The following is a 27,731-nucleotide window of genomic DNA, read 5'->3' as shown; positions in this document are numbered from 1 at the left end:
CCACTGTATACAGCAACTTGTTTGGAATATATAGCTGAACATCTGAACACAAAATAAATTTGGCGTTACTTTAGTGCCTGATTGCTTGCCATTTCTACTCCATTGATACCATACTAGCATCTACTTCTTATCATAAGCACACAGTTTTCACTTCTGAGGCAGCAGTTTGTGATTTGAGACGCCTCTCTGCCAATGACTTTCACTCCCCCTTTTGCATTTGAAGGACTGTAACTCTCGTAGTGCCGTTTCTTTTTCATATGCTTCTTGGATTGATAAATTGGATGGCTATTGGTCAATCATGTAAGTATAAATCATAAAACTTTATGAAGAGTAACAATATACCGTATATAAAATCCATTAAAACAATGTACCCATTTGAGAAAAGCACCCATTGTTCTCACAAGCAGTTCATGAACCACTACATCATACACCTACCATGCACTCCTAAGCTGCATAACAATGTGGGTTTTAAAAACATCTCACCACAGCATGTTACTATTGGTCAGATTTTTATATTACCGTATTTTCCGCCGTATAAGACGCACTTTTTCTCCCCCAAAAATGGGGAGAAAAAGTCACTGCGTCTTATACGCCAAAGGCAGGGAATCCCCGAGTTACGATCGCCTGCCGTTACAAACCGCTGACCCGCCGCATCATCGGGGATTCCCTGCATAATCCCAGCCGCATGTGTCACTCTGGTGTGCGCGTCCCCTCTTCTGTTACCTGCATGGCCGCTCTGCCCCGTATTATGTGTCATGTGTATCAAGTCTTTCCTTGTGTCCCGCGCGGCCGCTTTGTCCCGCTCACCCCCCCCGTCGGTGTCTCCCCGTGCCTGTTAAGGGTAGTGCCAGACAGCGTAGCTTACTGCATCCGCGCTGCCCGGGGATCGCCGATGTCCTCACTTCTCGCTCTAGTGACCGGCGCTGATGTAGATGACGTCATCTACATCAGCGCCGGTCACTAAAGCGAGAAGTGAGGACATCGGCGATCCCCGGGCAGCGCGGATGCAGTAAGCTACGCTGTCTGGCACTACCCTTAACAGGCACGGGGAGACACCGACGGGGGGGGCGAGCGGGACAAAGCGGCTGCGCGGGACACAAGGAAAGACTTGATACACATGACACATAATACGGGGCAGAGCGGCCATGCAGGTAACAGAAGGGGGGACATTAATACAGGAGCAGGAGACAGAGAGACCACACAGGGAGGGGAGGAAGGGGGACATGTAATACGTAGGCAGATACAGACAAGGGGGCTGGACAGAGGCTACACAGGGGTCAGGAGGGGGGGTGGGGGGCAGTCACAGAAGAAAACACAACAGTGGACACCTGGGGGACAGAAGCTGGACAGAGCAGCCACACAGTGGGCAGAAGGGGAAGGGGGACACCCAGCGACAGAAGAAGACACCTGGGGATACACAGGGGACACCTGGGGTAGAAGGGGACACACAGGAGGTCAAAGAGGACAGAAGGGGACACCATTATAAGACGCTCCTGGAATATGGACACACCAGGACTAGTATATATTTTTTTCCCTGGTTTTTGCCCTCTAAACCTGGGTGCGTCTTATATTCCGGAGCGTCTTATACGGCGCGAAATACGGTACTTTTTTTTGTGCACCTCATGACCAAACACAGTATCAATGGCAATAGCTCTCAGGGAACATTTCATGGACAGATTTGATTTGTGATGAAAGAGAGAAATATGTCATTGTAAAATGCAGCTTGAATTAGGAGCTAGTTCTAAAACTATTTAGGAGGTAAATTCCTTTACAGTACATGAATATTCACTATAGTTGAAGCTCCTGAAAAAATAACAAAGAACATTGCATTTATTGTTGGTCTGCCCGGCCTTCAACTTGAGTCTACCATCAGTTTTACACCTGCTGATCAGTTTGTCTTCAGTTCAGCCTTATTGTGATCACAGTGTGCCATGTAATAGTACAGCTGGGACGTGAACCAATGTTAAAATGACATAGTGAAAACTAACTGATGTCAGAAGCCCATATAGACAAGACTCTTGTCATGTACTTGATTTTCTCTTAGTATTTGAGTATGTAACCCTTGCTCAACAGCAATAACAGCATGGGTGGATAAAGGGTTGCACTGTGAATCAATCACTCTCCTGTATTGCACAATGCTGTCAATCTAACTATATTAGAGAATTACAGGAAAAAGTGAAATGATAAGTCCATCAGTTTCTGACCTACATTGTCTATTCATAACACTGCATGGATGTGGCTGCCTCACTTTGCATTGTCTAACCACACAGAGGTGAAAGATGAGGGCACACTGCTGCTTATATTGGCTCTTGTGTGCTACTGACCTGACAGAAATCTGGACTGATGGAAGAGGATTAAAAATGTTTTGCATTTCTCCTGTCTGGAGTTTAGTTTTAATAGTGCACATGTATTACAGTGTTCCTAAGCTGTGGGGGTTGTAATAAAAAAAGAAAAAAGCTTTTAATGCAGGACTTTTTTTATGATCAGTCTCCAGCACATCTAAAGTAACACTTCTAGGTTAAAAGTAAGTGCTCTTCAAGCACAGCTCCTTCAGGTTGAACCTCTTTTAGGTTGTTACTCCTAGAAAGAATTGTCACAATAGACAGTAGAAATAAGCTTTAAAGTACTCCTGACTAGAGATGGCCCGAACGGTTCGCCGGCGAACGGTTCCAGGGGAACTTCCGGGGGTTCGCGATAGCTGAGAACCGCAAACTTTACTGGAAGTTTGGTTCGTCACCATAGTGCATCATTAGGGTCAACTTTGACCCTCTACATCACAGTCAGCAGGCACATTGTAGCCAATAAGGCTACACTCCCTCCTGGAGCCACTCCCCCCTTATAAAAGTCAGGCATCGCCAGCCATTTTACTCATTCGTGTGCCTGCAGTAAATAGAGAAGGGACAGCTGCTGCAGACTCTCTCGTAGGGAAAGATTAGTTAGGCTCTTGTAGGCTTCTTAGCTTGCTCCTTGCTGATTCTTATTTCTAAAATAGCACCCAATTATAGCTCTTTTGAGAGCTAATCTTGTTCTTGTGATCTATTTTTTTTTCTGTGTGTCCCACTGACACTTGTGTTGCATAGACAGCCTTAATAATTCATACTGTGTGTGCCACTGCCAGACCCAGCACAATCAGTGACTACCAGTGTGTGTGACAGGTGCACAGACCCAGCACATTCAGTGACTACCTGTGTGTGTGACAGGTGCACATTACCCATCACTGCATATACCTACCTGTTGTTCACTGTGCACCCACCTACGTGTGCGCACGCAGTGTCACTGTGCCTGTCCGCTACCTATCTGTGTGTGACAGGTGCACATTGTAATACCCATTACAGCATATACCTACCTACCTGTTGTTCACAGTGCACCCACCTACCTACATGAGTTGAGCGCACGCAGTGTCACTGTGCCTGTCCGCACCTTTCTGTGACTAGTGGTGGGCCGAACAGTTCGCCGGCGAACGGTTCCAGTCGAACCTCGGGTGGTTCGCCTTCGCCGGCGAAGGCGAACTTTCCCGGAAGTTCGATTCGCCCCATAATGCTCTATGAGGGTCAACTTTGACCCTCTGCATCACAGTCAGCAGGCGCATTGTAGCCAATCCGGCTATACTAAGCCCTGGAGCCCCCCTCCTTATATAAGGCAGGCTCTGGCGGCCATTAGCCTCACTCGTGTGCCTGCTAGAGACAGACTAGGGACAGCTGCTGCAGACTTGTTCTCCTAGAAACAGATTAGTCAGGCTCTTGCCTTCTTAGCTTGCTCCTAGCTGAATCTTATTGCTATAATAGCGCCCCAGAACAGCTCTTTTCAGAGCTCATCCTGCTCGTGTGATTTTTTTTTCTGTGTTTAAAACTGACACTTGTGTTGTTTAGACAGCATTGCTAATGCATACTGTGTGTCCCACTGCCAGCAGCAGCAGCAGCACATTCAGTGACTACCTGTGTGTGTGAGACACTTGTGTTGCTTAGACAGCATTGTTAATTCATAATGTGTGTGTCCCACTGCCAGCAGCCCACCAGCATTCAGCAGCACATTCAGTGACTACCTGTGTGTGTGACAGGGAGCTGCACATTGTACTACCCACCCAGTACTGCATTTGCCTACTACTAGTACCTGTTTTGTTTAGTTAAGCCACCTCATCACTGCATACACCTACGTTTGTGTTGAGTGAACCCACCTCGCTGCACATAACTACCTTTTCTGTTGAGTAAACTCACCTCACTGCATATAACTACCTTTGTGTTGAGTGAACTCAGCTGACTGCATCTAACTACCTGTTGTGTTCAGTGAACTCACCTCACTGCATATATAACTACCTTTGGGATGAGTGAACTCACCTCACTGCACATAGCTACCTTTTGTGTTCAGTGAACTCACCTCACTGCATATATAACTACCTTTGGGTTGAGTGAACTCACCTCACTGCACATAGCTACCTTTTGTGTTCAGTGAACTCACCTCACTGCATATATAACTACCTTTGGGTTGAGTGAACTCACCTCACTGCACAAAGCTAACTTTTGTGTTCAGTGAACTCACCTCACTGCATATATAACTACCTTTGGGTTGAGTGAACTCAGCTGACTGCATCTAACTACCTGTTGTGTTCAGTGAACTCACCTCACTGCATATATAACTACCTTTGGGTTGAGTGAACTCACCTCACTGCGCATAGCTACCTTTTGTGTTCAGTGAACTCACCTCACTGCATATATAACTACCTTTGGGTTGAGTGAACTCACCTCACTGCACATAGCTACCTTTTGTGTTCAGTGAACTCACCTCACTGCATATATAACTAACTTTGGGTTGAGTGAACTCACCTCACTACACATAGCTACCTTTTGTGTTCAGTGAACTCACCTTACTACATATATAACTACCTTTGGGTTGAGTGAACTCAGCTGACTGAATCTAACTACCTGTTGTGTTCAGTGAACTCACCTCACTGCATATATAACTACCTTTGGGTTGAGTGAACTCAGCTGACTGCATCTAACTACCTGTTGTGTTCAGTGAACTCACCTCACTGCATATATAACTACCTTTGGGTTGAGTGAACTCACCTCACTGCACATAGCTACCTTTTGTGTTCAGTGAACTCACCTTACTGCATATATAACTACCTTTGGGTTGAGTGAACTCACCTCACTGCACATAGCTACCTTTTGTGTTCAGTGAACTCACCTCACTGCATATATAACTACCTTTGGGTTGAGTGAACTCAGCTGACTGCACATAGCTACCTTTTGTGTTCAGTAAACTCACCTCACTGCATATATAACTAACTTTGGGTTGAGTGAACTCACCTCACTGCACATAGCTACCTTTTGTGTTCAGTGAACCCACCTCACTGCATATATAACTACCTTTGGGTTGAGTGAACTCACCTCACTGCACATAGCTACCTTTTCTGTTCATTGAACTCACCTCACTGCATATATAACTACCTTTGGGTTGAGTGAACTCAGCTGACTGCATCTAACTACCTGTTGTGTTCAGTGAACTCACCTCACTGCATATATAACTACCTTTGGGTTGAGTGAACTAACCTCACTGCGCATAGCTACCTTTTCTGTTGAGTGAACTCACCTCACTGCATATACCTAGCTTCCCCCCGAGATGGACAAAATGGACAAACTAGGTAGAGGAAGAGGTAGAGGCAGACCCAGAGGAAGGCCACCTGGCACTGGCAGGTCTGTGCGAGGTGGTGTTGCTGTGATTTTGTGCGGACCTGGCCCAAAGTACAGTGCTCAGAAGAAAGCACGTGCCATCACTTCCGAAAATTGTGAGGACGTTCTTGAGTATTTAACACAGAACACATCATCTCCCGCAGCCACCAGCGCTACAACAAGCACCACATCCGCTGCATTTGACACTTCGCAGGAATTATTTGGTGGTGGTGGTGGTGAAATCACTGAAGAAGGCGCAGGTACACCACCTCATACGTCTGAGTTAGGTGGCGATAGTATGAACGCAACGTGTGAGGAGGGGCATGATGAACCACCTGAAGTTGGTGCAGTTGTGGAGCTGTCTGAGGAAAGCGAAGCTGGGCAGAAGGATTATGATGACGATTATACGGATGTCACGTATGTTCCCAATAGAGGAGATGACCAGGGGGACAGTTCAGAGGGGGAGTCAGAGAGGAGTAGGAGGAGACGACTCCATGATAGAAGCAGAGGGAGCTCGTCCTCAGAAACAGCTGGGGGCAGTGTCCGGCGCCATTTATCGCCAGCTATGGCCAGCCAGCCAACATGCCCTTCAAGGTCAGCTGTTGATGCCACCATAGTGCCATCACCCCAGGGGGGCTCAGCGGTTTGGAAATATTTTAACGTGTGTGCCTAAGATAGGAGCAAAGCCATCTGTTCTCTCTGCCTCCGAAAATTGAGCCGTGGAAAGGCCAACACTCACGTAGGGACAAGTGCCTTATGAAGGCACCTGGAGAAAAGGCACAAACAGCTATGGGAAGAACACCTGAGGAAAAGCAGCACCCCTCAAAAGACAAGCCACCCTCCTTCTCCTCTTCCTCCTTCAGGTGCATCGTCTTCATCCGCTTTCTCCCTTGAACCTTCACAGCCACCCTCCTTCACACCGCCTCTGCCCTTGAGCGATTCCTGCTCCTCTGCCCACAGCAGTAGCCAGGTGTCCGTGAAGGAAGTCTTTGAGCGGAAGAAGCCAATTTCGGCCAGTCACCCTCTTGCCCGGCATCTGACAGCTGGTGTGGCGGAACTATTAGCTCGCCAGCTATTACCACACAAGCTGGTGGGGTCAGAGGCTTTCCGTAAATTTGTGGCAATTTGTGGCCATTGGAACACCGCAGTGGAAGATACTAGGCCGCACTTATTTTTCACGAAAGGCCATACCCAAACTGTACCGTGCAGTTCAGAGGCAAGTGGTGTCATCTATTGCGACAAGCGTTGGGTCAAGGGTCCACCTGACCACGGATGCCTGGTCTGCCAAGCACAGGCAGAGCCCATTGGGTCAACCTGATGACCGATGGCAGCAAGCAGGGAGTACGTGGCTGCGCAGCGGAACGACTTGTGACACCTCCACGGCTTGCAGGCAGGCCTCCTGCCACCTCCTTTCCTTCTCCTCCAGCTACATCCTCTTCGCTGTCAACCTCCTCCTCCTCCTTGGCTGAGTGTCAGTTGAACTCTAGCGGTGCTGCCATCTCCTCTTCCTCTCCAGCTACACAGCCCCATCTCCCCAGAGCCTACGCTGCATGCCAGGTACGACGGTGTCACGCAATTCTAGACATGTCTTGCCTCAAAGTGGAGAGTCACACTGGAGCAGCTCTCCTGGCTGCTCTTAACAAACAGGTGGAGCAATGGCTGACCCCGCACCAGCTGGAGATTGGCAACATGGTGTGTGACAACGGCAGCAATCTCCTTTCCACTTTGAATTTGAGAAAGCTGACACAGGCACCCTGCATGGCACATGTGCTGAATCTGGTCATGCAAAGATTTGTCTCAAAGTACCCAGGCTTAGAGGACGTCCTGAAGCAGACCAGGAAGTTGTGTGGACATTTCAGGCGGTCTTATACGGCCATGGCATGCTTTGCGGACATTCAGTGGAAAAAAAACTTGCCGGTGAGATGCTGCTAGACCAGGAGAAAGCCGTCACCCAGTACCTGTACAACTACAGTAGAAGGACACAATCTGGGAAGATGGGGATGTTGTGGCCCAACAGCTGGACACTGATGCGAAATGCATACAGGACCATGCGGCCGTTTGAAGAGGTGACCAACCTGGTAAGTCACGCTGAAGGCACCATCAGCGACTTGATCCCCTACGCTTACTTCCTGGAGCGTGCCGTGCGTAGAGTGGTGGATGAAGCTGTGGAGGAGCGGGAACAGGAACAGCTACGGCAGGAGGATTCGTGGGAGCGATTTACATCCGAACCACATGTTTCCTCGACACCTGCGGCACCACAGAGGGGGGAGGAGGAGGAAGAAGAGGAGTCATGTGGGGAAGGAGAGGAGTCAGACTCGGATGACGATTATGAGGAAGGTGTTTCTGTGCAGGAGGAAGAGGCGGCGGCAGAAGAACAACCGCAGCAGCCATCACAGGGGGCTTCTGCTGCTCCACGTTCCCGTGGTATTGTTCGTGGCTGGGGGGAGGAAGAGGAGTTGCGTGACGTCACTGTGGAAGAGCAAGAGGAGATGGAGAGTACGTCTGGATCCAACTTTGTGCAGATGGCCTCTTTCATGTTGTCCAGCCTGTTGAGGGACCCCCGTATCAAAAAACTCAAGGGGAATGACCTGTACTGGGTGGCCACGCTACTAGACCCTCGGTACAGGCACAAAGTGGCAGACCTGTTACCAACTCAACACAAGGCGGAAAGGATGCAGCACTTGCAGAACAAGCTGTCAATGATGCTTTACAATGCATTTAAGGGTGATGTGACAGTACAACGCAATAAATGTACCACTGGCAGTAATCCTCCTCCTCCTCACCAGTCCATGCAGGCAAGGACGTCCTGTCCTTGCCTGCATGGACTGGTGAGGAGGAGGAGGATTACTGCCAGTGGTACATTTATTGCGTTGTACTGTCACATCACCCTTAAATGCATTGTAAAGCATCATTGACAGCTTGTTCTGCAAGTCTCGGGGTGATGTCGGACATGCGGACATTCTTTAGTCCAACGCCTCGCAGTAGCCCTTCGGGATCCACCCTCCACCAACGCCTGGACCGGCAGGTAGCCGACTACCTGGCCTTAAGTGTGGATGCACACACTGCGACTGCGAGCAGCGAGGATGAACCCTTGCTCTACTGGTTGCGCATGCTTGACCTGTGGCCAGATCTATCCCAATTTGCCATACAACTTCTCTCTTGCCCTGCTACAAGCGTCCTGTCAGAAAGGACCTTCAGTGCAGCTGGAGGCATTGTCACTGAGAAGAAAAGTCGCCTAAGTCATGAAAGTGGTCAGTACCTGACCTTTATCAAAATGAATGAGGCATGGATCCCTGACGGCTATTGCACGACTGAAGACTAAGTCAGTCCCCACACACAGCATCTCTGCCTGCAGGCCACTTGACTGCCTTCTCCACCACCACCACCAGGGTCCAGGACTCTAGGCGGATTCCAGAATTTTTAAGGCCGCTGCTAGCAGCGGCCGCTATACTAATTTTTCTGGGGCGTGCACATGCCTGCCTAATTTTTCTGGCTGAACTGCAGGCGGCTGCAACAAAAAAACAAAAGGCATGTACATGTGCCCATCCCCCTTCGTGATCATTACCTTGCCGTGGTGAAGGGGCTTGCGTATCACAATGAAGCAATGACTGCCGGCTATATGAGTGTCTTGGGTGGGGGTGGCACACCAAAGATAATAAGGTCATTGTTTCATTGTGGTCAGACCAAATTTGATCAGCTGGACAGTCACTGTTCTGTCATTCAGCTACATCAGCCGGGCGACCATATGGGCTGAAAAGCCACCATCACCTGCACTCTCGTCATGGTGCACACCAGTCCAGCACGGCCGTCACTACACAAACGGCTGTTTGAAGTCACTGCATACCTTTCACTGCATCTGTGACTGCACATTATACCTGGCAGTCAGTGCATAACTTGCACTTGAATGGATGGCAGACTTGCCCTCCATAACGGATTCCCGTTAAAGGATTTGAAGTTGATTCATTACAATTAGGGCCTCAAAAGGTCCTCCTGAGTCCTGTATTGTTATTTTTGGTCACTACCTCGGGGCGGGCATGCCTGCCTGCTGCCCTCCTTGCCTGGATGTGTGGTGGAAGCCGTTTGTTAGGCTACAACTCCAGACCAGATTCACACCAGGAAGGGTTCCCCCACCATTAGCCATGGTCAGTGGTCACGATGGCAGACTTGACCTCCATAACAGATTCTCGCCGGAGACCAACCTGGTGAATCGCAGTGAAGGCACCATCAGACTTGCCCTCCATAACGGATTCCCGTTAAAGGATTTAAAGTTGATTCATTACAATTAGGACCTCAAAAGGTCCTCCTGAGTCCTGTATTGTTATTTTTGGTCACTACCTCGGGGCGGGCGTGCATGCCTGCCTGCTGCCCTCCTTGCCTGGATGTGTGGTGGTAGCCGTTGCTCAGGCTCCAACTCCGGAACGCAATACTACCATCTACAGTTTCAAACAATTGAAAAATACAACCATCTACAGTTTTAAACAATTGAAAAATACAACCATCTATAGTTTTAAACAATTGAAAAATACAGCCATCTACAGTTTCAAACAATTGAAAAAAATGGCAAAAAACTTGCCCTCTGTAAAACATTCTTGGCAAATGCTTTCGACTTGGTTTGTCTTCCGCTGGGTCAAGGGTCTATCTGACCACAGATGCCTGGTCTGCAAAGCACGGTCAGGGCAGCTACAGCATGGGTCTCAGCAGGCTCCCACTTCGGGCTGGAATCCAACCTTCATTCCCCGCCCATTACCCGTGGTGACAATGGCAGACTTGCCCTCCATAACAGATTCCCGTTAAAGGATTTAAAGTTGATCCATTACAATTAGGGCCTCAAAAGTCCTCCTGAGTCCTGTATTGTTATTTTTGGTCACTACCTCGGGCCGTGCGTGCATGCCTGCCTGCTGCCCTCCTTGCCTGGATGTGTGGTGGTAGCCATTTCTTAGGCTCTAACTCCGGAATGCAATACAACCATCTACAGTTTCAAACTATTTAAAAATACAGCCATCTACAGTTTCAAACAATTTAAAAATACAACCATCTACAGTTTCAAACAATTTTAAAAAAATGGCAAAAAAACCTGCCCTCCGTAAAACATTCTTTGCAAATGCTTTCGACTTGGTTTGTCTTCCGCTGGGTCAAGGGTCTATCTGACCACAGATGCCTGGTCTGCAAAGCACAGTCAGCGCAGCTACAGCATGGGTCTCAGCAGGCTCCCACTTCGGGCCGGAATCCAACCTTCATTCCCCGCCCATTACCCGTGGTGACAATGGCAGACTTGCCCTCTAGAACGGATTCCCGTTAAAGGATTTAAAGTTGATTCATTACAATTAGGGCCTCAAAAGTCCTCCTGAGTCTTGTATTGTTATTTTTGGTCACTACCTCGGGGCGGGCGTGCATGCCTGCCTGCTGCCCTCCTTGCCTGTGTAGTGGTAGCCGTCGCTCAGGCTCCACACCGGATTCCATCCCTCATTCCCCGGCCATTACCTGGGGTCACAAATGGCAGACTTGCCCGCCTCCATATGATTCTCGTGAAAGGAATGTGGTGTCATCTTTGCCCGCCATAACTGGTTCTCGTTAAAGGATTTAAAGTACATTCATTTCAAATACACAGCAGGGCCTCGAAAGTCCTCCTCCTGTATTGTTATTTTTGGTCACTACCTCGGGGCGGGCGTGCATGCCTGCCTGCTGCCCTCCTTGGGTGTGTAGTGGTAGCCGTTGCTCAGGCTCCACACTGGATTCAAACCCTCATTCCCCGGCCATAATCCGTGGTCACAAATGGCAGACTTGCCCGCCTCCATATGATTCTCGTGAAAGGAATGTGGTGTCATCTTTGCCCGCCATAACTGGTTCTCGTTAAAGGATTTAAAGTACATTCATTTCAAATACAGCAAGCCCTCGATAGTCCTCCTGTATTGTTATTTTTGGTCACTACCTCAGGGCGGGCGTGCATGCCTGCCTGCTGCCCTCCTTGGATGTGTAGTGGTAGCCATTGCTCAAGCTCCACACCAGATTCAAACCCTCATTCCCCAGCCATTACCCGGGGTCACAATGCCAGACTTGCCCGCCTCTATAGGATTCTCATTGTAGCGGTACTGAACAAGTACACAGCAAGTAGAAAATGTAATTTAAAAACAAAATGTAAGCTTTTTAACAATGCCATGGAAAGTTGAGAAGGAAGTCACACATTACCTGACACCACTGAGTGAGGAAGAGCAATCTCGCCATGTTGCGCAGTAGTCCAGCATGGCCGTCACTACACAAACAGCTGGTAACTTGCGGTGCGTTACACAGTTTATTTTGGTGCGTCAGTGTGAAGCAGTACTCTAATTTCACTACCTGATTGATGTATACACATGCAAGATGTTTTAAAGCACGTTAGGCCTGCAATTTAGCATTCAATGTGATTTCTGCCCTTAAAACGCTGTTTTGTGTCACATCCAGATTTTTCCCCGGGACTTTTGGCGTGTATCCCACTCCGCCATGCCCCCCTCCAGGTGTTAGACCCCTTGAAACATCTTTTCCATCACTTTTGTGGCCAGCATGATTTTTTCTATTTTTTAAAGTTCGCCTCCCCATTGAAGTCTATAGCGGTTCGCGAACTTTTTCGCGAACCGAACCTTCCGCGGAAGTTCGCGAACCCGGTTCACGAACCTAAAATTGGAGGTTTGACCCATCACTATGTGGGATAGGTGCACATTGTAATACCCATCACTGCATATACCTACCTGTTGTGTTCAGTGCAACTACCTACCTACATCAGTGCACGCAATGTAATATACCACTCCGTGCCTACCTGTTAACTGCACCTGTGTGAGTGCACATTGTATTAGTCAAGTCATTGTATACCTTTCACTGCATCCCCCCTATATGGACAAAACAAAAGGCAGAGGCAGGCCACCTGGCAGATCTGTTCGAGGTCACACTGTTATGATTTCGTGCGGCCCTCAACCAAAGTACAGTGTTCAGAAGAAGGCACATGCCATCAACCCCCAATATTGTCAGGACGTAGTTGACTATTTAACACAGAACACCTCATCTTTCTCAGCTTCCGCACGGAAGCGTGACATATCTTCCTCCTCCTGCTCTGATTCTGGCACTCCACTTAACACTCAGTCGGCCGCCACCACCAAAGTGCCATCACCCCAGGGCTCAGCGGTGTGGACATTTTTTTGGGTGTCTGCCTCAGATGAGAGCAATGCCATCTGTTCTCTCTGCCACTGAAAATTGAGCCGTGGAAAGACCAAGACCCTCGTAGGGACAACTACCTTACGAAGGCACATGATCACAAAGCACAAACTGCAATGGGATGACCACCTAAGGAAATGCAGCACACAAAAGCAAAGCCACACATCGCAGTGGATGACAACAGGCCACAATTTTTTCTCAAAAAAGGCGATACCTAAACTGTACCGTGATGTTGAAAGGCAAGTGGTGACATCTCTAGCACACAGCGTTGGGTCAAGGGTCCATCCGACCATGGATGCCTGGTCTGCAAAGCACGCTCAGGCCTGCCTGAAGACTAAGTCAGTCTCCACACACAGCATCTCTGCCTGCATGCCGTGTAACTGCCTGCCCCAAGACTAAGTCAGTCCTTACACAGCATCTCTGCCCGCAGGCCGGTTGACTGCCTTCTCCGCCACCACCAACAGGGTCCAGGACTCCAGGTGGATTCCTGAATTTTTAAGGCCGCTGCTAGCAGCGTGTACATGCCTGCCCAATATTTCGGGCTGCACTGCAGCTGCAACAACAAAATAAAAGGCATGTACATGAGACCCCATAAAACACAGTCGCGCTATGCAGCTGTGTTTACCTCACTAATGTCAGTCTCGGCTGCTCCCCCGCCTCCTGAATCGCTCCCGTCCCCGCCCGCGTCTTTTCCCTCCAATCAGCGGTGAGGGAAGGAATGTGGGCAGGGGCCGGAGTGATTCAGGAGGCAGGGGAGCGGTGAGAATGGCATTAGTGAGGTAAACACAGCGCGCTGCGACACACTGCATGTCGACAGCGCGGCTGTGATTAATGGGGTCTCACAGCGCGCAGGGGGGGCTTTGGAGGAAGCTACATAGCAACAGAGGCTGGGCTCTATAGGCAGACCCAGCCTCTGTATGGAGATTGCGATGTAAGAACCCCACCTCGGGTTCTCTTTAAAGGGAAATACAAGGAAAAAATGAAAAAAATACACTATTTCTCCAATTTCATCCCCTATGGTTTTAATATAAACACTGCTACTGTACATAAAATCCACACATTTTATCTGCCTATTTGTCCTGGTTATGACAAGATTTTAATTATGTCCCTAGTACAAAGTATGGTGACAATACGTCATTTGGAAATAAAGGTGTATTTTGGGTTGTTTTTTTTTACCACTATTTTCACGTGCACGGGGATGCACGTGCACCCGTGGGAGCTTGCACGTGCACACGCAAGCATGCACGTGCACACTTGTACGCCCACGGCGGCAGCTGCGCTGTCAGACTTATAGAAACGTCCTGGAGCCATTAAGAGGCTCTAGCAGGACTATTTATAAGTCAGCATGTCATTAAGTGGTTAATTAATGGTGAACATTGTACAATACTGTACTATTTCCTTTGTTTTAATATTATGGACTCATATGTGGTTCTAATATGAGCTGAGAATAAAAAGATAGAAGGAAAGTAAAAGTCAACAATAAAACAGGACTGAAGTTCTATCTTTTCCGCTCTATCTGTTTCACAGTATCAAAGCCATTTCAGAGCATATTGCAGCTATAGGGGCACCTAAAGTATATTGTAGGCACCAAAGGTGCACTGCAGGATATAGCCAAACACCAGAATATGGGGGGGGGGGGGGGGAGGGGATAATATAGTGCACATTAGCAGTAATGTTGGGTTAGGCAGGCGAGGTTAGTGTTAGGAGCAGGTAGTCATTAGGTAAGCATTAGGAGAAAGTATCAGAGAATTAGTGTAAAGCATAGCTTATGGTAGGTTAGTGTTAGGAAGGTTAGTTAAAGCAATAATACAATATGTAGGTAAAATTAACAATATTTTACTATCATTATTGGTCAGCACCCAATCAGGGGTGCCTCTAGCCATTTTGTCACTCCAGGCGAGAAAACCTGTGGCGCCCCCCAACCCCACCCCCCGTGCCGTGCCCCCATGAAAATGATCAAATGCGGCAGCGCTTCACCAGAAAAAAATCGTAATGCCGCAATAATAATTGTAATACGGAGAGTTTCACCAGAAAATAATCGTAATAAGGCAGCATTTCACCAGAAAATAATCATAATGTGGCAATGTTTTACCAGAAAATAATCGTAATGTGGCAATGTTTTATCAGAAAATAATCATCATGGGGCAGCGTTTTACCAGAAAATAATCGTAATGCGCCAATGTCTCACCAGAGAACAATCGTAATGTGGTAATGTCTCACCAGAAAATAATTGTAATGTGGTAATGTCTCACCAGAAAATAATCGTAACACGGCAATGTCTCACCAGAGAATAATCGTAATGTGGTAATGTCTCCCCAGAAAATAATCGTAATGTGGCAATGTCTCACCAGAAAATAATTGTAATGTGGCAATGTCTCACCAGAAAATAATCGTAATGCGCCAATGTCTCACCAGAGAATAATCGTTATGTGGTAATGTCTCACCAGAAAATAATCGTAATGCGGCAATGTCTCACCAGAGAATAATTGTAGGAGGGAGGGAGAGAGAGAGGATGGAGCATATGGGAACCATATGTCCTGCAGGATAATCACAGGGCAGTCAGACAGAAACTTTTCAGTGAAAACACACACTCTTCCCCCTCCTCTGTAGTGACAAGAGCAGAGACAGGATCGGAAGCACTTTGGATACCTCATACAGTGCTTCCGATCCTGTCTCTGCTCCTGTCACTACAGAGGGGGGTCACTAGAGCTGTGTGTGTCTGAAGATGTGAACAAGGCCAGGCCTGCCTGACACACGTGTTACTGACGATCCTCTCTACTTACAGTTCAGTTCAGGGTCAGCTCCACTCCAGGTCAGATAACGCTGGCTGCTGTGCTGTGAACTCTCCGTCCATCCGGTCCCACTGACTGTGTCTCTACTGTGAGGCTGCGCTGAGGCGGGCTGCCAGTCAGTGCCTGAGTAACAGACATGCGCTACTGAGGCTTCCCTGGAGGTCCTTCTGCCGCCTGGACGAGTGCCTGTGCATGGGGGGGCGGACGCAGCCACATGTCTGGACTGGAAAGAAGCTGCCATACAGGTCCAAGGGGCAGGACGGGGGCACAGTCTGGACAGCAGGAGCCAAAATGTGGTGACTCCTGGTTGACTGGCAGGGGGCGGAGTTAGAGGCGGCACCGCACGAGGTAAACATTGTACCCGTGCGGCTGCTGCTATGGAGAAGGGGCTGGACTACAGGAGGAGTGGGAAGAGCAGTGTTGAACACTGCTTGTATTGGCCAGGAGCAGGACGGAGTGTGTGCAATGGCGGCTTGCTGGCTCAGGCACCGGAGACAGAGAGCACGTGATGCCAGCCAGTAAATAAATAAACATAAGGAAGGTTCGCACAGTAGTAGCGGCGGGTGGCCGGGGTCCCGCTGCAGCACCTTCCCCAGAATTCCGCCTCGGGCCAATGCTTGTACTGCCTATGCCTTAAGGCGCCCCTGCACCCAATAGTACAATATTACTATTATTACCAATGTTCTACTAATGGCTTCACTGGGCTTGCAAATTACTGGATGCCCATTTTCAGTGTATGTGCCAAGCTAACCATGCTGAGCCCTGCAATGGAGTGGGGTTATTACATGATTGGATTATCAAAAGATGTATATACAGTACATTGCTTTGAAAAGTAGATTTAAAAAAGTTTTTCCAGCTGTGCATTTGATCTTTTGAATCTATTTCATCTTTTCGGGAGTGTCTCTTACATCTGTAGAGAATTAAAGCATTTAACTTCTATGCTTTTCAAGAAATGTGGTCAAAATATGGCTACTAGTAGACTACCCCATTACTGAACCAAAGGGAAGAGTAACTGGTAAACCGTTTATGATCAGATGCTTATGCCACTGAGGAACACCTTTAAATGTTCACATACTTTTTTCATGAAAAAAAGGTGATAATATAAATTGGCTACCTAAAACGTAGGAGACAAAGAAACACCTGGACAGAATATGACACCTCATCAAGAACCATCAGCAGCCCGTACTAAAACTCTCCAGTTCAGCAGACTGTGTTACTATTAAAAAATCCTTGGTATTATATGTAGGTCAAGTGAGGGGGATTGAATAATGACTTTGCGCCAGCATGATTAGAAAAATGAACTTGCCTACTGCTGTTGCTATCATTAAACAAAATCTTTAATACAAGTCATTAGCAAAACAATCAGAATTACTAATTCAGTATTCATTTAATGACTTTGATCATGCCAGAGACTATATTCTAAAAAGATAAGAACCTCATTACCTTTGTAGAATATGCAAATACCAGTCCAAAGAACAAGAGCATTTTAACCATGATCATAAAAGCACACTAGATTTACATTGATTATGTGGCTGATTCTGAACTATCTAGTCTTGGGACCAAACTTTCTATGCTTCATATATAATATTGGAAAACATCAAAGCCAGGGTCATCCTATATACTGTATGTATGTGCTTTGCCCTGAATATATGGAATTGCTTTACTGACCAAAGTTCTGCTTTACATAAATCTTGCATTTAAACAATCTATTCACCTAAGCCACTCCAGTCACTAAGGGACAAAGATCATGAATGAATTACCACTTTGAGAATAGCACTTTTTTAAATTAAAAACTTTTTAAATCATATAATTATGTAGTTTGTACATCAAAAAAGTAGTACAATAAAGCATATAAAAAAGGGAAAATAAATACATTATATAAATAGTTATGACACAGACAAATGCGTTTTAACGTCATTTCAGATGGGTATTAGGCACTCATAGATTGTAAGCCTCTGCAGGCCCGGATTTACATCACAGGAGCCGATAGGCACAGATGTCCTGGCACCCTATACTTCACCCTCCATGGACCTACAAACACCCGCCGAACCACACCAGAAGTGTGCTGGCTGGCCCAGCTGTCACTTCTCCCTTACTTCTCCTGCCCGTCATAGATACAGGTGCCCCTTAGTATTAGGTAGCTAGTGGTGCCTCCTGACTAAAATGAGATATAGTCATTGTAATGCAGAGACCCGGGTGAGTAACCTCTCATTTACATTCTGCTCGGAGAGGGGGAGTGAACCGACTTTTCATCATCAGGCGCCTACAGTGCTGGTAAATCTGGTCCTGAGCCTCTGACAGGGTCCTACCCCTCGTGTATCTATCTTGATCATGCAACCCTACCAGTTGCTCTTCCTGTGGACTGACTTGGACTTGTATTATGTATCCACTAAGACTTTAACTCCATTGCATGATCTTGTACCTTATTGTCTGTCTCCATATTTATCTATTGTTCAGCATTGTGTATTATGTTAGCGCTTTATAAATACAATAAATAATAATAATTCAAATCCAACACTTAAGCTGCATAATAGAAAATAACATCATTAAAACCTTACCAAGAGATGAGGCAAACGACTGGGAGGTTAAATTCTTTTGACCACTCTGAAGATTTTCCTGAAAAATATAAATAGTGCACAATGTATAATGCAGTTCATGTGCAGGCACATAAATACTTTATAACATGAATGTTCACTTTTTAATGAACAGATTATTAGATAGATACAGTGAATTCACTGTTTGCAAGACAAATGTAATTGTGATTATATAAATGTGCTAATAATTAAAAGGTAGGGGTTATTAACTAGAACAACTGATTGCTGAAAAGGAAAAGTAGGTAAGTACAAGAACTGATGACATTACGTAGAAAAGGTATATTATATTAAGAGACACAGCTTTACATTGCCTTTGGCATGCCTCCTGGGTGTAAATGAAGCATTGACTTAAGTTACTTCACCATCCTGTCACTGCTTTCTTGAAGCTAATTAAAGAAAATAATGTAGTAAATTTACTGTTTAACATCTACTTTTCTGGTTACAGCTATTTCTTCAGCTCACTTTTGTTGAGGGTGTTCCACTATGAAATCAATATTTTTAACAACATTATAGAAATGTATTTTTTCTCTTTTGGATGTAAATTCCAGTTTGCAAAAACTGAATTTATCAACTATGTGAATCAAATAATAAAAAATCTACTCGTATCTATTAGAGTTATTCATTATATTACAAAATTTCCTTTTTGTTAACTTACCAATATTTGTCAATTTAAAAAAAATTAAGACAGTCATGAAATTGATGCTGAGAGTAGAAATGGCTGAGGCTACCCTTTCTACTTTTCTATTTAGATTTTCTTTCCAAATTTTAACCTTTCCTCACCACTTTATTGTTGTTTACAGTACGCACTAGTGATGTGTATTGTGTACTGTTCTGCTTCTCCAAGCCCTCTAGCCCTCAAATCCAGAATAGCGCAGGGAGCACTTTGATAATTACCTGATACGGAACACTGGCTCATGTCTCCTCTTTACCACAGAGTGACACTACATGTGGTCATCCTCCATGTATGCTGACCCAAAGGTTGGTGTAGGTAACCAACAGCGCAACTTCATGAGGAAAGAGGAGACTCGATCCAGCATCCGGATCAGGTAAATATCAAAGCACTCCCTGCGGTATTCTGCATGGGGGGGGGGGGAGCGGGAGGCAGGACATGTTTAGCCGGTTGCCCTGAGTTATCTCACATGAGTCAGTGTTTTTTTCCCCTTGATTCTGGTCCACTGGGATATGGGGATAATTTACAATGTGGCAAACATGCTGCCGGTCTCCACAAATTTGCTGATAAATCTTCTGGCTTATCCATATTATTCTTACCGGCATGTTTATTAAAGTAACACAAAGTTGGATATAGTTTTTATTTAGATTACTAGGCACTTCTGAAAAAAATATTATATATCTGTTTTTTGTGACAATCACCACATCTATAAAGTGTAAAAATGAAGATTTAAACAAGGTAAAAGGTGAACCGGTATATTGTGTTTTCCGCTATAATACAAATGCACATGCAGTGAGAAGAAACAGTGAGAACAAATTCTGTTTTTGAAAACAAATACCATTTGTCACTTTTGCAGTGGCATTTTCTCATTAATAGTACATGATGGAGATCTAGTTATCATGTGCCACTTCTGTGCAAGATATTGGAGTACTGTCTGATCCTTGAGAAAGGGGACCCTGAGTGGACCTGAAAGGTAATGTTGAAAATGTTATCTCAGATTGCCACTCTTAATAAGCAGGTCTGAAGTATGTGTGCCTCTCTCCTCTCTATCTGCACCTTGTGACACTTTACTATGTGATAGTAAAAACCAAATAAGAGGCGCCCAATGGAGTATTTAGACTTATATGGATACTATAGTATAAAATCAAGAGGTGGATTACCCTCTTGATTTGATGTGTTAATAATGTGTTTTGTGAGCTAAAGGTTAATACTGTGCCTAAAGCTGCTATCCAATGGAATCTAAAGCACCTTGAGATAGCTCTCCTGTCTCCAATAGTTAGCAGCTTTAGACACAGTACTGACCTGAGATCCACTCAGCGGATCTGTCAGAAACAGTCTTATCAGTCTGCCGACAGCCTGTATACGTGTATACGTGTGCTACTGTCGGCAGAACGTCCGCCCAGCGGGAGGGTCTGACGGACCCATCATTTGCTACAGTATGGCGTGTGTATGCCCCTTTAGGCACAGCATTGACCTGATACAGTAGGTGTTTTTCACTAACACATTAGCTTTTATTGTGCAAATAAGCAACTGTTTGTGAACACAAGCTTAGACATCTTTCTTGAAGTAATCCACCATTTGATTTTATACTATAGTATCCACATAAGCGTAAATAATCCATTGAGCATCTCTTATCCTGTTTTTACTAATGTGTCACCCTCTGTCTGAGGGACGAGATTGTGGTCCTGACCTGTTTTTAAAGAGAGCATACATTCCACAGAAGGACCTTCAAACTACCCAAATTCAAGAAGGGTTTTCCCACACACGGGGAAGGTGGTTGCTGTCTAGTAACTCGAGTTTGTGAGTACCTCATTTACTTTTAGTGTATCTGGTTACTTTCCAGACATACTACACAATATTATGCACCTGCCCTTCTTTTGTGTCTTTTTCTTCAAGGCCACTTGATCAACCCCGTATAACTACATGATGTACTGAAGCAGATTCAGTTAAGGAGATTTAGCAGGTTTTTTTTGTTTGGCAACACTCAAAATAGCAGGACCTGAACTAGAACTTTGGTCAGTGCTAATCAGATTTGGAAAGCTAATGATTAATTAAGGGACACCTGAATTTATTACTAAAAATGACAAGTTCTGATTCAGCACCTGCTAATTTCAGTCCCTGTAAAAAAAATCCAGTTCACCATGCACCTCCTGATTGCATTTTTTTACTGCAGCTAAATGCAGAGATTATGTTTATGCCTTTTTATGTGCATTTAAAATATGTGTACAAAGTACATACGTATGCAGACAAACAGACCAGTGCACTTCCTTTCTTTGTTTCTTTACAGCTGCATCTCAGTTATAAGCCGAATATGTATTGTAAAAACACAGTACTGTATGATAAAAGCTGTGCTTACTAACTTCGCTAATTTACAAGGCACTGTAGTAATGATTAGCAGATACAACGGTGCTAGTCACATAGGTGGTTCTACAGTAAGAAACAGAACAACACCAAAATATCTACAAATTACAAAATAAATCTGCAAAAATGTAGCAGGAATGTAGCAGGAACCACAAAAAGAAATATAAAAATTGACAGCGCTGCTTACATTTAAAAGTCTCCAAAACCTCTCACCTCAGCTGCCTCAGAACAGGGGTGTCAATACTCGCTGACATTTTCTCAGTATATTGTGCACTTCAAGTAGTGCATCTATTATTTGTGATGCGCTCAGCAACTGTGTATGCCTGCATCTCACCGGTCATAACAAAAAAGTAATTTTGTGTATAGTGTATTGATTCGCAATACCTAGATGCTAGTATACAGTATAAAAGCAAGCATGTCCTACACACCTACATTGAAATTAACTTAAAAGGAAACTAAAATAAGAGGGATATGGAGGCTGGCATATTTATTTTCTTTTAAGCAATGCAAATTGTCTGGCTGTCCTGCTGACCCTCTGCCTCTAAAGCTGGGTACACACGGTACGATTTTCCGTACGAAAGATGGATCTGATAGATAAAATCTGTCATGTCCGATATTGCTCCTGATCATTTCCGTGCTCGATTTCTTATAGCGGTGAATGGAAAAAGATAAGACGAACGAATGAAGATAGGAGAATCGAGCGCAGAATCAAATGTGAAATCGTGCCGAAAAAAAGATTTGGTCGTAAAATCGCACGGAAAAAACGTAACGTGTGTACCCTGCATAATACTTTTAGCCAAACAAGCATGCAGATCAGGTGTTTCTGAATAGTCAGACTGGTTTAGTTGCATGCTTGTTTCATGTGTGTGATCCAGACACTACTGCAACCAAAGCAATCAGCAGGACTATTAGGCAACTAGTATTGTTTAAAAGGAAATAAATATGACACCCTCTACATCCTATGGTAGCCCCCAAACCTCTCTCACTTCAGGTTCCTTTAAAATCTTAACAAGAAAACTTAAAAGGAAAATGTTGTCTGTATTGATAAGTGTAATTAAAAAACAATATTTTCAATGTTATGTTGTATATGTTGCTGTTATTGTAAAATTACTAAGATCTATTTTAAATTCATTTGTAAAGATCTGCAGGTATTGTGTTGCTGCCCTGAGCAAATATTTGCTTATTAGGTTTTTCTACAGTACTTTAGTTGATGATTTTGAAATTGTTTTTATTTCCCTATTTCCCAATTGGCTAGATAAAGTTTCCCAAGTAACAAGTATCATTACAACTATCTACAAATGTTATTAACATAGAGTTAAGTTGCAGGTATACATCCTATCTTTATTGGTACTGTCTGTGCTGACAGATATTGAACTCTTTAGCAATAGAAAATCGACTTATGCTAGGGCTGCTAGGCAAGCTAGGCAAGCTATTGACACCAAAAATGCACTGGGACATAAAAATAGCAGTTGGTAGGAAAAAGCCAATCCTAATACAGTTTCCTTCAGTGCGAGGTAAGCCAAGGGGCATCAGAAGTGTATAAAGAGACACACAATTTGGGGAAAGAGGCCCCCTGGTAAACCAGTTTAAAATGAAAAAATGAGGTGGCTGACCTCTATAACAAAGTTCTTGTTTTAACAAATAATTTTATTTAGCAAGGGCAACGCATTTTGCGGGCCTGAGCCCACTTCCTCAGGCCAATCACAGTGCCAACTGGACAAAAAACAGTAGCATAGCTATAACCATAGAGAGTGACCGCATCGAGGTCCGGCTGGACCACCCTGAGTGGAGTCGAGTTTATTGTCTCCACCTGCTTCCTGTGGTCGGTTGCCCCTTGCCTTTGTGAGTAGTATTTTGATTTCATATCTTCATATCTTTCTATCTTAACGTACTGCACCATCGGGCTCACGTTTTTGTCTCCTATACCTTTTTTGTCTTAGGGGGCCACGACAACCCCCTCCCCCCCAACCTTGTATAAGACTATAATTTCCTATTCAGTTCTTCAGTGACCAAATGAGAAAATAATCATTTACCTTGACGATGTGAAATGTAATTTTTCACCCTCTGTTAAGAATCAGCGCTGGGTTGGCTCTTACCTAAAGTAGGACTCCAACAAAAGCTATTATTTTCTAGACACATTTCCAGTACCATGTATTCCTGTTTTATAATGGAGACCTATGCTAAGGTCTCGTTTAGAATTGTGCCGGTCTCACTCACTACAATTTTTTGCGATAATGGCATAAATTTGCATTAATTTTCAACTTTACACATTTCCACAAATTAACCTGCAATTTTCAGGATGGAAATTAAGTGAAGAATAAGGCTGATTTAAGCGGTTAATAGCTAAGCCCCAATACATGCTAGAATTACCAGATTCCCCTATACCTAGAATTACCAGATTTGCTAGGTATGTTAAGGAAAAAAAAGTTGAAACAAGGGGGGAAAAAATATTTATTAAAAAAAAAATGATTTTAAGGTTACAATAAGAAAAAAATTTTTTAAATGCCGTTAAATGACAGATAATGTGTATCTACTGGTAGTGAAAATGTACATATATCAAAAGAAGGAGTAGTGAATTCCATGCAAGAGTTTCCGGGTGGTCAGTACTTAGTACAAAATGACCACCTGGAAGCCTGGCGGAACGGGCGACGCTTTGACCAATGCTCACTGTACAGCTGCAATAGTGCTGTATAAGGTTCCCTGGAAAATATACTTATGGTTTGCGGTGATAAAATTAATATAAAAAAAAATTACATGGGGTCCCTCTTCAAAGCCTCTTTAACCCCTTGTAACCCATGCAGGCTGGCATAACCAGTTTAGAGTTTAGAGACTACTTAATTTATCACAATTGAACTAGGGCCCCTTTTTTACATTTGAGCACCGCCCCCCCCCCCCCTTCACTTATCAATAAATAATGCACTAGTGTGACTGGGCCTATAGATTAAATTACTAATGGTCTTGTAGTCATGTGGTTATTTTCGCTCCTTCTAACCAAGATAGCTATGACTACCGTGGTACGTCTAGACATGATAACACTAGAAAGATGACTTGGAATGAATGAAGATGAAGCACTGTGTCACAATACTCTTCACTGTCATGTAATAGAATATAGAACAGTAAAACTGCATTTGAGGTAAAAATTCTTAGTGGATTTTACTCTTAATCATAAAATTTTGAAAACTGCAGTAGCATCCCCACATGTGCCTAGGTGTAAGAGATTCGATTGTAATGCATATAATCCAAGTACGTGTGCAAATCACTTGCAACAAAGAAGCCTCCAATGTTTGCTTGGAGATGTTTATATACAAAACATTGATGATGTACTGATGCACATATAAAAACAGAGCCTAGAAATGATGGCACACAACGAAACTGAAATTTAATGTTGTGTGCTGATTGAAGTAAAATAAATGATGGTGCATGGTGAAACGAAAATGTGGTTTTGTGTGCTGAATGTGGAACATTTCAGAATGGTTATCGATATTGTACCTTTGCCTATCATAGCCTAATTCTCACATGTACCCTCCCCTACCTACCTATGCCTTACAGGAACCCTCCCCTAACTATGCCTGACACTAACCCTCTCCTACCTATGCCTAACAGGAACCCTCCACTATCTATGCCTAACACTAACTCTCCCCTACATATGCCTAACAGAAAACCTCCACTATCTATCTCTAACACTAACCCTTCTCTACCTATGCCTAACAGGAATGCTCTCCTATCTATGCCTAACACTAACCCTCCCCTACCTATGCCTAACAGGAACCCTCCCCTAACTATGCCTGACACTAACCCTCTCCAATCTATGCCTAACAGGAACCCTCCACTATCTATGCCTAACACTAACTCTCCCCTACCTATGCCTAACAGAAAACCTCCACTATCTATCTCTAACACTAACCCTTCTCTACCTATGCCTAACAGGAATGCTCCCCTATCTATGCCTAACACTAACCCTCCCTTACCTATGCCTAACAGGAACCCTCCACTATCTATGCCTAACACTAACTCTCCCCTACCTATGCCTAACAGAAAACCTCCACTATCTATCTCTAACACTAACCCTTCTCTACCTATGCCTAACAGGAATGCTCTCCTATCTATGCCTAACACTAACCCTCCCCTACCTATGCCTAACAGGAACCCTCCCCTAACTATGCCTGACACTAACCCTCCCCTACCTATCCCTAACAGGAACCCTCCCCTAACTATGCCTGACACTAACCCTCTCCAACCTATGCCTAACAGGAACCCTCCACTATCTATGCCTAACACTAACTCTCCTCTACCTATGCCTAACAGGAAACCTCCACTATCTATCTCTAACACTAACCTTTCTCTACCTATGACCTAACAGGAACCCTCCCCATGTATGCACAACATTAACTAGTCCCAATTGGCACACGGCAAAATTGAAATGTATTTTTATATGCTGAATGTAGTAAATATTGAAATTCTATAACTCACCATAATTACATAGCTGGCACCAGTAATTACAATATTAATATTATTGTCTATGGGGCACCAACATTGCCAGGCGCAAGCAGGTGCCATGATTACTTTTTTAGTTTTGCAGTTTAGAGAAGGAAGGATATGCAGTATTGGCAGCTAATTGTAAATGTGTAAGATCAGAATAAGTCTTATCAGTCTGCTGTTTGAAAACTATTTGACTAGCCTTCTGAGCTAGTCAAATAGTTTTATTAAGCTTTTGCTTTATTAAATAAGCTTTTCTGTGTAAATGATCTTCATAGAACACATGCTGCGAGTCTGTTCACTAAAAAGATTTTTTGCAAACAAGAAGGCATTTCTTATAGATTTTTTCTCTAAAGTGATAAGGCTGATTGCATCTGACATAATGTATAAGTTTATGGCACTCAGGCTATTTCTAGCCCATTTGGATACTCCTTCCTGACATATGATACTCAAATGGTATTCTGTTGACAGACTAAGCACAGATTGAGTGCAGGCTGCCTGGCCTCATTCATGGATGAGACTGACTGATTATACCAGATACAAAGAAACATTTGATCTTCCATCTGAGCCATCCAGTGTTTCATCAGCATTTAACTAGTCACCAGGTGATGACATAATTTAATAAGGAAGGTGATATAGATATGTCAGGATTTCAAGGTCTACTAATTATCTGCAAGATTTACAACATACAGCAAATATACTTTGTGAGAGAGTCATTTACAGCATGAGATATTGTTACTGAAGATATTCACAGAGAGCTTTAACTTTTACAAAGGCTGTATGTTACCATTAAATGTGCATAAACCTTTTGGTCAACATTAAGTTTAACCAGTAATTGTTAACCTATTTGCAGCTTCAAATGAAATGCTTCATTTGAAAGCTGCTGTGTATTCTAAACCTCTGCCTCGTGCAGCCAAACGAACGGGTTGCAGTAGCAGTGAACAGTTATAGTTACCTGTTTCAGGCGGATTCTTCTTTTCCTCCTCCAGCGGCTCTGAATTTCTGGCAGGTCATCTGGGTCCAGTTCACTTCCGATCACATGATATGACATGTGAGCGGGATACAGGAGACCATGTCAGCATTACAGAGCCAGCCAGTGGTGGAAGAGTGGTGATGGAAGAGACTCTTTCATCACCCATTTTCCACCACTGGAAGGCGCTGTAACAATGACATGGTTTCCTGGATCCTGATCATATGCCATATCATGTGAACCGAGAAGACATGATGGGATTACATTGCCACCGCGGTGGAGGAAGAAGAAGCAGATCCAGCCGTCTGGACAGGTAACTGTAAAAGCTCCCTGCTGCTTACTCTACATACCCTGCATTTACTCCCCCAGTGGCGGAAAATGTTGGCCCTGGAACCAAATAAAGTTTTAAGATGAAACATTATCTCCTAGGAGATAACTTAAGAGAAAAGGTGATTTGGATTGGGCCCTAAATGTTTCATTTTACAGCAGACGTAAGTAAGCCAATTTCAAACTTGACAGTGTCCACTAAGAAAAAAAGCTGCATTATGAGCAAACCTTGCCACGCATTCTTCAGTGTAATCAACAAGTCTGCCATGAGCAATTAGAGATAAAGCAATAGCCTGGAACATGCATACATCACATTTCTGAGTATAACCATAGCACTAACCCACTTGACCATACATCAGTTATTGCATTGGAGCAGAGACTGGTTTATAGTCAGGTTTGTGGGTGCTGGGTTATGCCCAATATAATCAAATTCCCACCCCTTCACCTGACTACCAGCCTCTGCTTTAACGTGAACCTCCAGACTAAAAATCTACTCAGCAGCACTAAAAAGGCCTGGTGTTTCTTTAACAGTTTCACAGCATCAGAACTGTTTTTCTTACCCAAGCCTCATTTTTAGCTGCACGGAAGAAAACTGCCCGGGTATTTTTCCCCTGATGCTGTGCAAAGTATGCTCTGAGGGGTGATCAGGCCACAGGACAGTTGGAACTGTGTCTCATGCCCCCGTCACCT

The sequence above is a fragment of the Hyperolius riggenbachi genome, chromosome 1 (genome assembly GCF_040937935.1).
Source record: "Hyperolius riggenbachi isolate aHypRig1 chromosome 1, aHypRig1.pri, whole genome shotgun sequence".
Classification (NCBI taxonomy): domain Eukaryota; kingdom Metazoa; phylum Chordata; class Amphibia; order Anura; family Hyperoliidae; genus Hyperolius; species Hyperolius riggenbachi.
This window is presented reverse-complemented; position numbering follows the sequence as displayed.